The 9,707-nt window shown below is 40.5% G+C and overlaps 1 long non-coding RNA gene across 1 annotated transcript in view; it reads left to right on the top strand.

Moving 5' to 3' along the window:
- The window catches only part of LOC110300669, a 41,258-nt gene extending 35,648 nt beyond the window's left edge, over window positions 1-5,610 (top strand). The window contains exons 3-4 of the long non-coding RNA XR_002378596.1: window positions 3,890-4,047; window positions 5,389-5,610. This is a non-coding gene — a long non-coding RNA (uncharacterized LOC110300669). The remainder of the gene's footprint in view (window positions 1-3,889; window positions 4,048-5,388) is intronic.
- The last annotated feature ends 4,097 nt before the right edge of the window (window positions 5,611-9,707 follow it).

Below are 9,707 nucleotides of genomic sequence, written 5' to 3'. Positions count from 1 at the left end.
GAAGTGGGTTGCGCTATGGGGGACTTTTGGGATAGTATTGGAAATGTAATTGAGGAAAATATGTAATAAAAATATTAAAAATTAAAAAAAAAATAAAATGACTATGGGCACAGAAAAAAAAAAGATGTAATCGAAAGGTATGATTCAACTACCCCAATTAGACAATAAATGAGCGAATCAGCCTATGAGAGCCTGTTACACATTTCAGACATTGGATTGGAATCTAAAATATATAAAACCCCACATCGGTGGTGGTTGGTAATGAGTTTAAGTTGATGAAGAACAGTTTGCAAGCTTTCCTGTGCCTTGGGGGCTGGGGAAGTGGCTTAACAGGTGCACTTGCATGCATTCGTGATACCTGACTTTGATCCTTGGAATCCACGTGAAGTTGAAAGTAGACAAATGAGTCCACAAAGTTGTTCTCTGACCTCTTGTGACCTCCACCTGTACGCCATGACATACACATCCTCTCCCTCAGGAAAGGTTTTAAAATATGTCTCTTTCTTGTAGGGAGAGGGTCTCATGCGGCCCCACCCACCTGAGAATGTATAGATACTTAATGGTGGCTTGGAGGAGACTAATGAGACATTTTCTTTGGTGATGTAGAAATTTTTCTGTGATCTCATAAATAACTTCATACTCATGCTCTTATAAATGTCTAACTAAACTCATTGGATTACAACCAAGCCCCATAAAAATAAAAGGAGACATGTATCTAGAAGTAAGATTAGTTGGGAAAAGGAAAAGAAACAGGTTGAGTGGGAATAAGACAAGAGAGGATATGAGGGGGTCGCTAATTGATGAAAATCATATATAGGTATGAAAATGCTACAATAAACCCATTATCATGCATAATTAATATGTAATAGTAAGAATACATGAGCAATTCTAAACAGAAAAAGGAAGTCTTTTCTGTTTGTATTTTCAAAGAGAAGTCTTTGATTTCTTTTTTTCAGTCATATAGTAGTCATATAGTACTTGTTAATGAAATGAGCATCAGTTATAAATATGGATGTGTGTTCGTGCACACACACACACACACACACACACACACACACACCCATGGTTGTAAAGCAATGCAATCAATGACATGGTTTAGTGTTTGGGGTTGGAGGGCAACTAGGTTTCCGAGAATACATGACCAGAATTGGCTGCAGGAAATCACCTTCTTAATGACTGTAAACAAATAACCACACAAGGTTACAATGACACTTATTTGCATTGGGCTTCTGTTTTTCTATTTATGGACGAAATAAGAAAATTGGGAAACCACATCCACCCTGAGCCATTCTTCCTGCTTTTTCTTTGTGGAGAACAATCTTTCCTGGTTCTCCCTTTCTTTAATTGGTCCTTAGAGAGTCCTCTCAAACCTTTACAATGACATTTCTTGAGCATTCCTGAGTGGTGCCAAGCCAGAAAGTCTGTGATAGCTCACAAATTACGGATTGAACTAAAGCTGTATTACTTTTGCAATGTTTTATGTATGAGTTTTCTTATTTGGTATGGCTAAGCTGATGACACACACTCTTTTTTCCCCCTTCTTAAAGCTTTGCGAATTTCTGTGGATATGGCTTAAAATATGTTCTTTAAAAATGATTACAGGGCAAAACTTTCCTTCTATTGTTCCTCCGCACACAGTTTAAAGTCAAATGACTACAAATGAATGGTGGGTGTCTGTAAATGTAGAAATAGCGTGAGCAGGTGAATTTAAGGCCCTTAAAGCCACTGATTTCTGCTTTGACAGCTCCACACAAAGAAAAGGGAGAGCTAGAATATTCACAGATCTCTTCAGTATCTTATGGCAATAAAAGGCACATTGTGGTGTTATATCAAGTCAGGGTCACCACGAGTATTATAATAGAACTTTCGACAAAGGGCACTTCATCAAAAGGAAGGAAATAAATTCTCAAAAGTTACTCCAAGATGATTGTTGTGTTGTGTCTTTGTGTTTCAATTTTTTTTTGTTTTTTTTTTGTTTGTTTTTTAATAGTGCGTGTGTTTGTGTGTGTGCCAATACATAGGTACACAAAGTATAAGTATGTATGTATGCAAACACATAGGTGTGCACAGTATGTGTGTCTCTGTTCTGTGTGTCTCTCTGTGTGTTTGTGTGTGTGTGTACACATGCACACTTGAATACAGAAGCCAGAGCTGGTTAGGCATCTTCTTTTATAACTTTCTACCCTTTCTGTGTTTTTTTTTTTTTTTTGAAACAAATTATCATTATGTACTCTGTCTGGCCTAAAACTGTTTGCACTGAGGAAGCTGGCCACAAACTCACCAAGATCTATCTGCCTCTGCCTCTCAAGTACTGGAATTAAAGACAAGAACCATCACACCTTATGCTTTCCCATTAATTTTTGTAATTTGCATACTAATCACAGGCCCCTCTCTCCTCCTGGCCTTTCACATAGTTCCTCTCCCCATACCTCACTCCTCTTCTCCTCTGATAAGGGGAAGGTTCCCCTTGATACCAACTCACCATGCACAACAAAGCACTGTAGAACTAGGTACATCCTCTCTCACTGAGGAGAGTCAAGGCAGTCCAGTTAGAGGAACAGGATCAATAGGCAGGCAACAGAGTCAGGAACAGAACGCACTCCAGTTGTTGGGGGACCTGCATGAAGACCAATCTGCACATCTGTCACCCATGTGCAGAGGGCATTGGTCCAGCCCAATTATTTATTTAATTAATTTATTTGGTTTTAGTTTTTTTGTTTTGTTTTGTCCTTTTTATTTTATTTATTTATATTTTCAGATATTTTATGTATTCATATTTCAAATGTTATCTCCTTTCCCAGTTTCCCCTCCAGAAAACCCATCTCCTATCCCCCCCTCCCCCTGCTTCTATGACGATGTCCCTCCCCCACCTCCCTCACTCTCAACTCACTACCCTGGCATTCCCCTACACTGGAAAATAGAGCCTTCACAGGAGCAAGGGCTTCTCCTCCTATTGATGCCAGACAATGACATTCTCTTCTACATATGTGGCTGAAGCCATGGGTCCCTTTATGTGTAGGTTTTTAGGTTTTTCAAGACAGGGTGTTTCTGTGTAGCTTTGGCTGTCCTAGAACTCACTCTGTAGACCAGGCTGACTTTGAATTCACAGATATCTACCTGCCTCTGCCTTCCAAGTGCTTAGATTAAACATGTGTACTAACATCACTATTTCTCAATCATACATTATTATTAATTGTTATTATTAATAATTATTAATAATAATTATTATTGGAGACAAGTTCTCCACTGAGCCTGATAGTAGCTATTTTGGTTGGGCCCATTGGCCAATGAACCCCATGATATATCAGTTTCCACTTCCCTAACACTGGGATAGTAGTCATGTGTGGCCATATCAAGCTTAGATGTGGATGATGGGAGTTTAAATTCATGTCACTTGCTTTCAAGCAAGCTCTGTCAGATACAGAGTCATTTCCCAAGTTTTGTATTGAAAACTTTTATGTCTATAGCATATACAGATATACTAATTTAACATTTTAAAAATGTATATGTATATTACTGGGAGGGTATTGGAGCATGTGTGTACAAGGAGGGCAGAGAGCAGTCTCAAGTGTCAGAAATATCATCTAGTACTTCTAGATAAAGACGTGGAGTTCATCATCTAGGACGGACTGGCTAAGTAAGCCCCAGAGATCCTCCTTTCTTTGTGCAACTGTGCTAAGAGTATCATTGTGTGCTACTGTGCCTAACATTTTTTTTGAGTGTGTTGGAGATTGAAAAGAGGATCCCTTGATTATCTCCTTATGGACTGGATTGTTGTCCTAGCCCTAATAGCTATTTATACATTTTATAAATGTTTGCACCATCAACTTTAAACTTTGAAATAGTAATTATGTTTGTGTTACAGAACTGGTTTCTAATTGTGTTACAGAACAATGTTTCTTTAATGGACACGAAAATGTGGTTCATTTACACAATGGAATACTACTCAACTATTAAGAATGAGGACATCCTGAGTTTTGCAGCAAATGGATGGAAATAGAAAAATTGCCCTGAGTGAGGTAACTCAGACCCAAAAAGACATTCATGGTATGTACTAACTAATAAGTTGACATTAGCCACAAAAAAGTACAGAATTCCCAACATACAGTCCATAGAACTCAAACAGGTCAATGGGATGAAGGGCCCAATTGAGGATGCTTCAGTCCCACTTGGGAGGGAGAAGAAAGCAATCACAAGTGGGGAGGGAGGGAGGGGGGACCTGGGAGGGAAAGTGGATGGGGGGCAGTGTGGGGAAGAGGGGAACCTGATCTGGTATTGGGTGAGGGAAAACGACTGAAGACACGAGGACTAGCAGAAAGAATGGAAACAGGCAACCTTGGGATGTAAAAGGTTCTGGGGACCTTCAAGAATGCACCAGAGACCTGGGAGGTGAGAGACTCTCAGGACTTAAAGGGAGGGACCTTAGATGAAATGTCTGACAGAAGGGAGAGGGAACTTATAGAACCCACCTCCAGCAGGAAGACAGGGCATCAAATGAGGGAGGGGGTTGCCATCCCACTTTCAAAACTCTGACCCATAATTGTTCCTGTCTAAAAGAATTGCAGGGATGGAAATGGAGAGGATCCTGAGGAAAAGAAGATGCAGGGACAGGCCCAAAGTAGGAGCCAGCTCAAGGGTAGGTCCCAAGGCTTGACACTATTACTGAGGCTATGGAGAGCTCACAAAAAATGGACCTAGCATGACTGCACTCTAGAAGACCCAACAAGCAACTGAAAGAGTCAGATACAGATAGTTGTACCCAACCAATGGACAGAAGCTGCTGACCCCTGTGGTTGAATTAGGGAAGGGCTGAAAGAAGCTGAGAGAGGAAAGAAAAGGGAGATCTTGTAGGAGGACCAGTAGTCTCAACCTGCACTTCCGAGATTTCTCAGATACTGGACCACCAACCAGGCAGCCTATACCAGCTAATATGAGGCCTCCAACACATATATAGCAGAGGACTACCAGGCCTGGGCTCAGTCAGAGATGATACACCTAACCCTCAAGAGACTGGAGGTCCCAGGGAGTTTAGAGGTCAGTGGGGTGGGGGCTGGGAAGTGGAGACATCTTTGTGGAGACAGGGGAGTAGGTAGGAGATATGAGATGGGAAACAGTCAGAGAGTGGACTGAGGGGCATAAAATCTGGAGTGTAAGTAAGTAAGTGAATAAATAAATAAATAAGTGTGCCCTAATAATACATGTAGAAGTGAAGACTCTCTGTGGATCCCTGGTTCCATGCTATTTCTAGGCTGAATATTCTGATAGGCGTGCTCTACTGCCTATTTAAATTCATAGATTTTTGGACTCATTTCAATTGTCTTTTACAAAAGAAACTGTATGTTGACAATATACTCTGGACTGGCATCTAACTCATAATTTCTCTCTCAGATGCACAAATGCTGGGATTTTGTGGGTGTGTGCCACGACATCTCGCTTTTAGAGCAGAGAGAAAGCAGAGCAAAACACAACATGGAAGTGACCAAAACCTTACCAAACTGTACTCTTGGGTATACTATACACAGCATGTCACAGTCTTCTGTTTCATGGCCAGCCTGGGTGGATAAAGGCAAATATCATTGATCAATGTCTAAACAATGGAAATAAACAAAAGTTAAAAAGACCAATACTGATAATTCAAACTTTGTGTTCTGACCTGGCTTTGCTGAACATCATTCTTTCTTATCCTAACTTCAGGTTCCAAACACCCTTTAATTATTATTTTTATTTTTTTTGAAAATGTTAGCATTTGATTAACTTTCTGGGTGGGTGGCTTCAAGCCACTAGGATACAGACACCTCCAACAACCTTAATCTTCTTTTCAGCTCTTCTATTGAAGAATTTGGTCTTCACAATGATAGGCTGCTTAGGGAGCTTTCCCTTCCCCTGAACTTTGTAGTAGCCCGATCTAACAACATCACCTCCAGTTTTGCTTTTTGCAGCATTGACCCATGTCTGTTTGCTGATCAGTGTCCACAATTTATCCAGGTTGACAGTTGGACAGAAGCTCTGGTTCCTCTTTAAGTGGTAATGCCTCATACCAACTTTCCTGAAGTGAATTCTTGATCTTAGAGGATAAGCTATTGCTGTTCTGTTCAGGAAAATTTCCCCAGTGCCAATGTGCTCAAGGCTCTTCCCCATTTTCTTTTCTATTAGTTTTAGTGTATTTGGTTTTATATGGAGGTCCTTGATACACTTAGACTTGAGCTTTGTACAAGGAGATAAGAATGGATCGATTTGCATTCTTCTACATGCTAACCACCAGTTGAACCAGAACCATTTGTTGAAAATGCTCTTTTTCCCACTGGATGGTTATAGCTCCTTTGTCAAAGATCAAGTGACCATAGGCATGTGGGTTTATTTCTGTGTCTTTAATTTTATTCCATTGATCTACCTCACACCAGTCAGAATGGCTAAGATGGAAAACTCAGGTGACAGACAGCATATGCTAACAAGGATGTGGAAAAGGAAGAACACTCCTCCACTGCTGGTGGGTTTGCAAGCTGGTACAACTACTCTGGAAATCAGTTTGGTGGTTCTTCAGAAAATTGGACATAGTACTACCTGAGGACCTAGCAATACCACTCCTGGGCATATACCCAGAAGATGCTCCAACATGTAATAAGGACACATGCTTCACAATGTTCATTGCAGTCTTATTTATAATAGCCAGAAGATGGAAACAACCCAGTTGTCCTTCAACAGAGGTATGGATACAGAAAATTTACATTTGCACAATGGAGTACTACTCAGCTATTAAAAAGAATGAATTTATGAAATTCCTAGGCAAATGGATGGAACTGGAAAAATATAATCCTGAATGAGGTAACCCAATCACAAAAGAACACACATGGCATGTACTCACCAATACATGGATATTAGCCTAGAGGCTCAGATTGCCCAAGATATAATTCACAGAGCACATGAAACTCAAGAAAAAGGAAGACCAAAGTGTGGTCTTTCTTAGAAGGTGGATCAAAATATCCACTGGAGGAGATACAGACACAAAGTCTGGAGCAGAGACTGAAGGAAAGGTCATCCAGAGACTGCCCTATATGTGGCTCCATCCAATATACAGTTACAAAACCCAGACACTATTGTGGATGTCAAAAAGTGCTTGCTGACAGGAGCCTGATATAGCTGTCTTCTGAGAGGCTCTGCCAGTGATTGATAAATACAGAGGTGGATGCTCACAGCCAACCATTGGACAAAGCACAGGGTCCCCAATGGAGAAGCTAGAGAAAGTACCCAAGGAGCTGACGGGGTTTACAGCTCCATAGGAGGAACAACAATATGAACCAACCAGTACCCCAGAGCTCCCAGGGATTAAACCACCAACCAAAGAGTACACATGGTTCTAGCCCCATCCTCTAGCAAAGGATGGCCTTGTTGGATTTCAGTGGGAGGAGAGGCCCTTGATCTTGTGACAGCTTGATGTCTCAGTATAGGAAAATGGCAGGACAAGGAAGAGGGAGTAGGTGGGTTGGTGAGGTTTTTGTAGGGGAAACAGGAAAGGAGATAGCATTTGAAACATAAATAAAGAAATATGTAATAAAAAAAGAATTTAAAAATCTTTAAAAAAGCAAACACAACAACAACAATAACAACCAAAACCAAAAAACAAGTTCAGCCATGGCCATGGTTCACATAGCCCTGGAGTTTCTGGGTCTTCCTCTGTCAGGATGGCATGGCGGCAGCAGAAAGGACAGAGCCCTAAAATCCTTTTAAAATTTTATTGAAATGTTCCTATTTCTTAGGCTCTTGTAATATCTCAACTTCTTTTGCTCCTCCCATACTAGATTTTTTATGTTTTATTTGGGCTAGATGTTGCATATCAGGATCACAAAACTTCTGAAAATCATGAGTAGTTTGACCCTTGGAAGTACTGAATTTCATGTTCTAGGAAAAAAGATCTTTCTTTCTAGTCCTTTTGTTTTTGTGATATCCTCTTTGTTCAAAGTATGGTTTTTTGAATTAAATGAAGATATTCTATGTAAAGAGGAAATAAAAGGGTTTTTGTTAATTCATAGTTTCACTCCATTTTGATGAGGAACTGTAGCTTGTATTTCTGTTTGTGGAAAAAAGTTAACATGTTCTTTGTACCTTAATACATGTTAAAATTTCATGAGGGATTTATGGATAAAGATGGCAAATGATGGTTAGGGGCAGCCCAATGTCCATGGTGTGGAGGTCCTTTTCTCTACATTAGTGATTCTCAACCTTCCCAATGCTATGACCTTTAATATAGTTTATCATGTTGTCGTGACCCCCAATCCTAAAATTTTGTTGTTTCTTCACAGCTGTAATTTTGCTACACATTATGAATTGTAAATATCTGCTGGTGACACCTGGGAAAAGGCCCTTCAACCTCCAAAGGGCTTGAGACCCCCAGTTGAGAACCATTGTCATATAGAGTGTAGTCCCTCAGTTGAGAACCATTGTCATATAGAGTGTAGTTATAGCTAAAAGAAAACTTAAGTGAGAGAAGTAGGGTGATCTAGTTTATGCTGTGCAGCATGGGTCAAGAGAGGTGGTGGGTCACAGCCACGAAAATGTTACAGAGGGTAGGAAAAGAGTGACTGAGAACAGGCTGGTTAGTGGGCACAGAATTCTGGGGGTTTATTACAACAGAGTAATAATAGCTATCAATACTATGCTGAATACTTCATAATAACCAGGAGAGACTCCACTCAGAGTAGCAGGTAGGCTAACAGTAGATCTTTATCTATTCATTCTCTTGTCTAAATCCCATCCTCTAGTCTTATCTCTCACTCATACTGCTGCCTCTTCCACACCAACTCCTGCGAATCACAGATATACCCTTCAAAACTTCCCTTCTCCACGTATTCCTTTACCACAGCCCCAGACTTTAATAGGAATTCCCTGGAAACCCACAGACCACTTCAGCCAGCAAAGCAGGTAGGCTAACTGCACATCTTCAGCTTTCCATCCATTCCTCCAAGTTCAGTCTGCCAGTCTCATTTCCAACTCTGTCATATACCATCCTTGCTACCTCTCCTCACTCTCAGCCCTGGTTTCCAGAACATCAAGCAGATTTTGGTAGAGCATCCTGCTTCCCTCCCTCTTGTGGACCCCTTCAGCCCTCCATCCTAATCTATCTCCATTCCTAGGTGTCAGCTTCCAATATGTAGAAGTATATTTATCTGGAACTCCCAGTGGCCCAAGTATCGGCATCCCAGAAGATTTTTCTACCAGAGAACACACAGAAAGCACACTCTCCTAAGAAGTAGAGAGGAGACAGAAACCAAGCAACAATTCAAACAGCTAACAAAGACATGGCCAGATATCAGCACAAAGAATTACAATCTTCCCAAAACCAAATGACTAGAGGTCAGTGTAAAAACCCATTCAGTAATAGTCAGGACACTATGTCTCCATAACAGCCTAGCAACCCTACCACAGAAGGGTTTGAATATTCCACCATATTAGCCAATGTACAAGGAAGAGACCTTAAAATAGCCTTTATGTATATGATAGAGATCCTTAAGGAGAAAGTGAAAAATCCCTTGAAGAATTTTATAAAAACAAATATGGTGGAGGGAAATGAATAAACCAGTTTAAGACCGGAACTGTGGAAATAGAGTCAATTAAAAAATTAGACCTAAAAAGGGAAGTAGACACAATAAAGAAAACCCAAAATGAGGCAACACTGGAGATAGAAACCCTAGGAAAGAAATCTGGAACCATAG

This window comes from Mus caroli, chromosome 1 (genome assembly GCF_900094665.2).
Source record: "Mus caroli chromosome 1, CAROLI_EIJ_v1.1, whole genome shotgun sequence".
Taxonomy (NCBI): domain Eukaryota; kingdom Metazoa; phylum Chordata; class Mammalia; order Rodentia; family Muridae; genus Mus; species Mus caroli.
The sequence above is the reverse complement of the archived record's forward strand: the minus strand, read 5'-3'. Positions and strand labels throughout refer to the sequence as shown.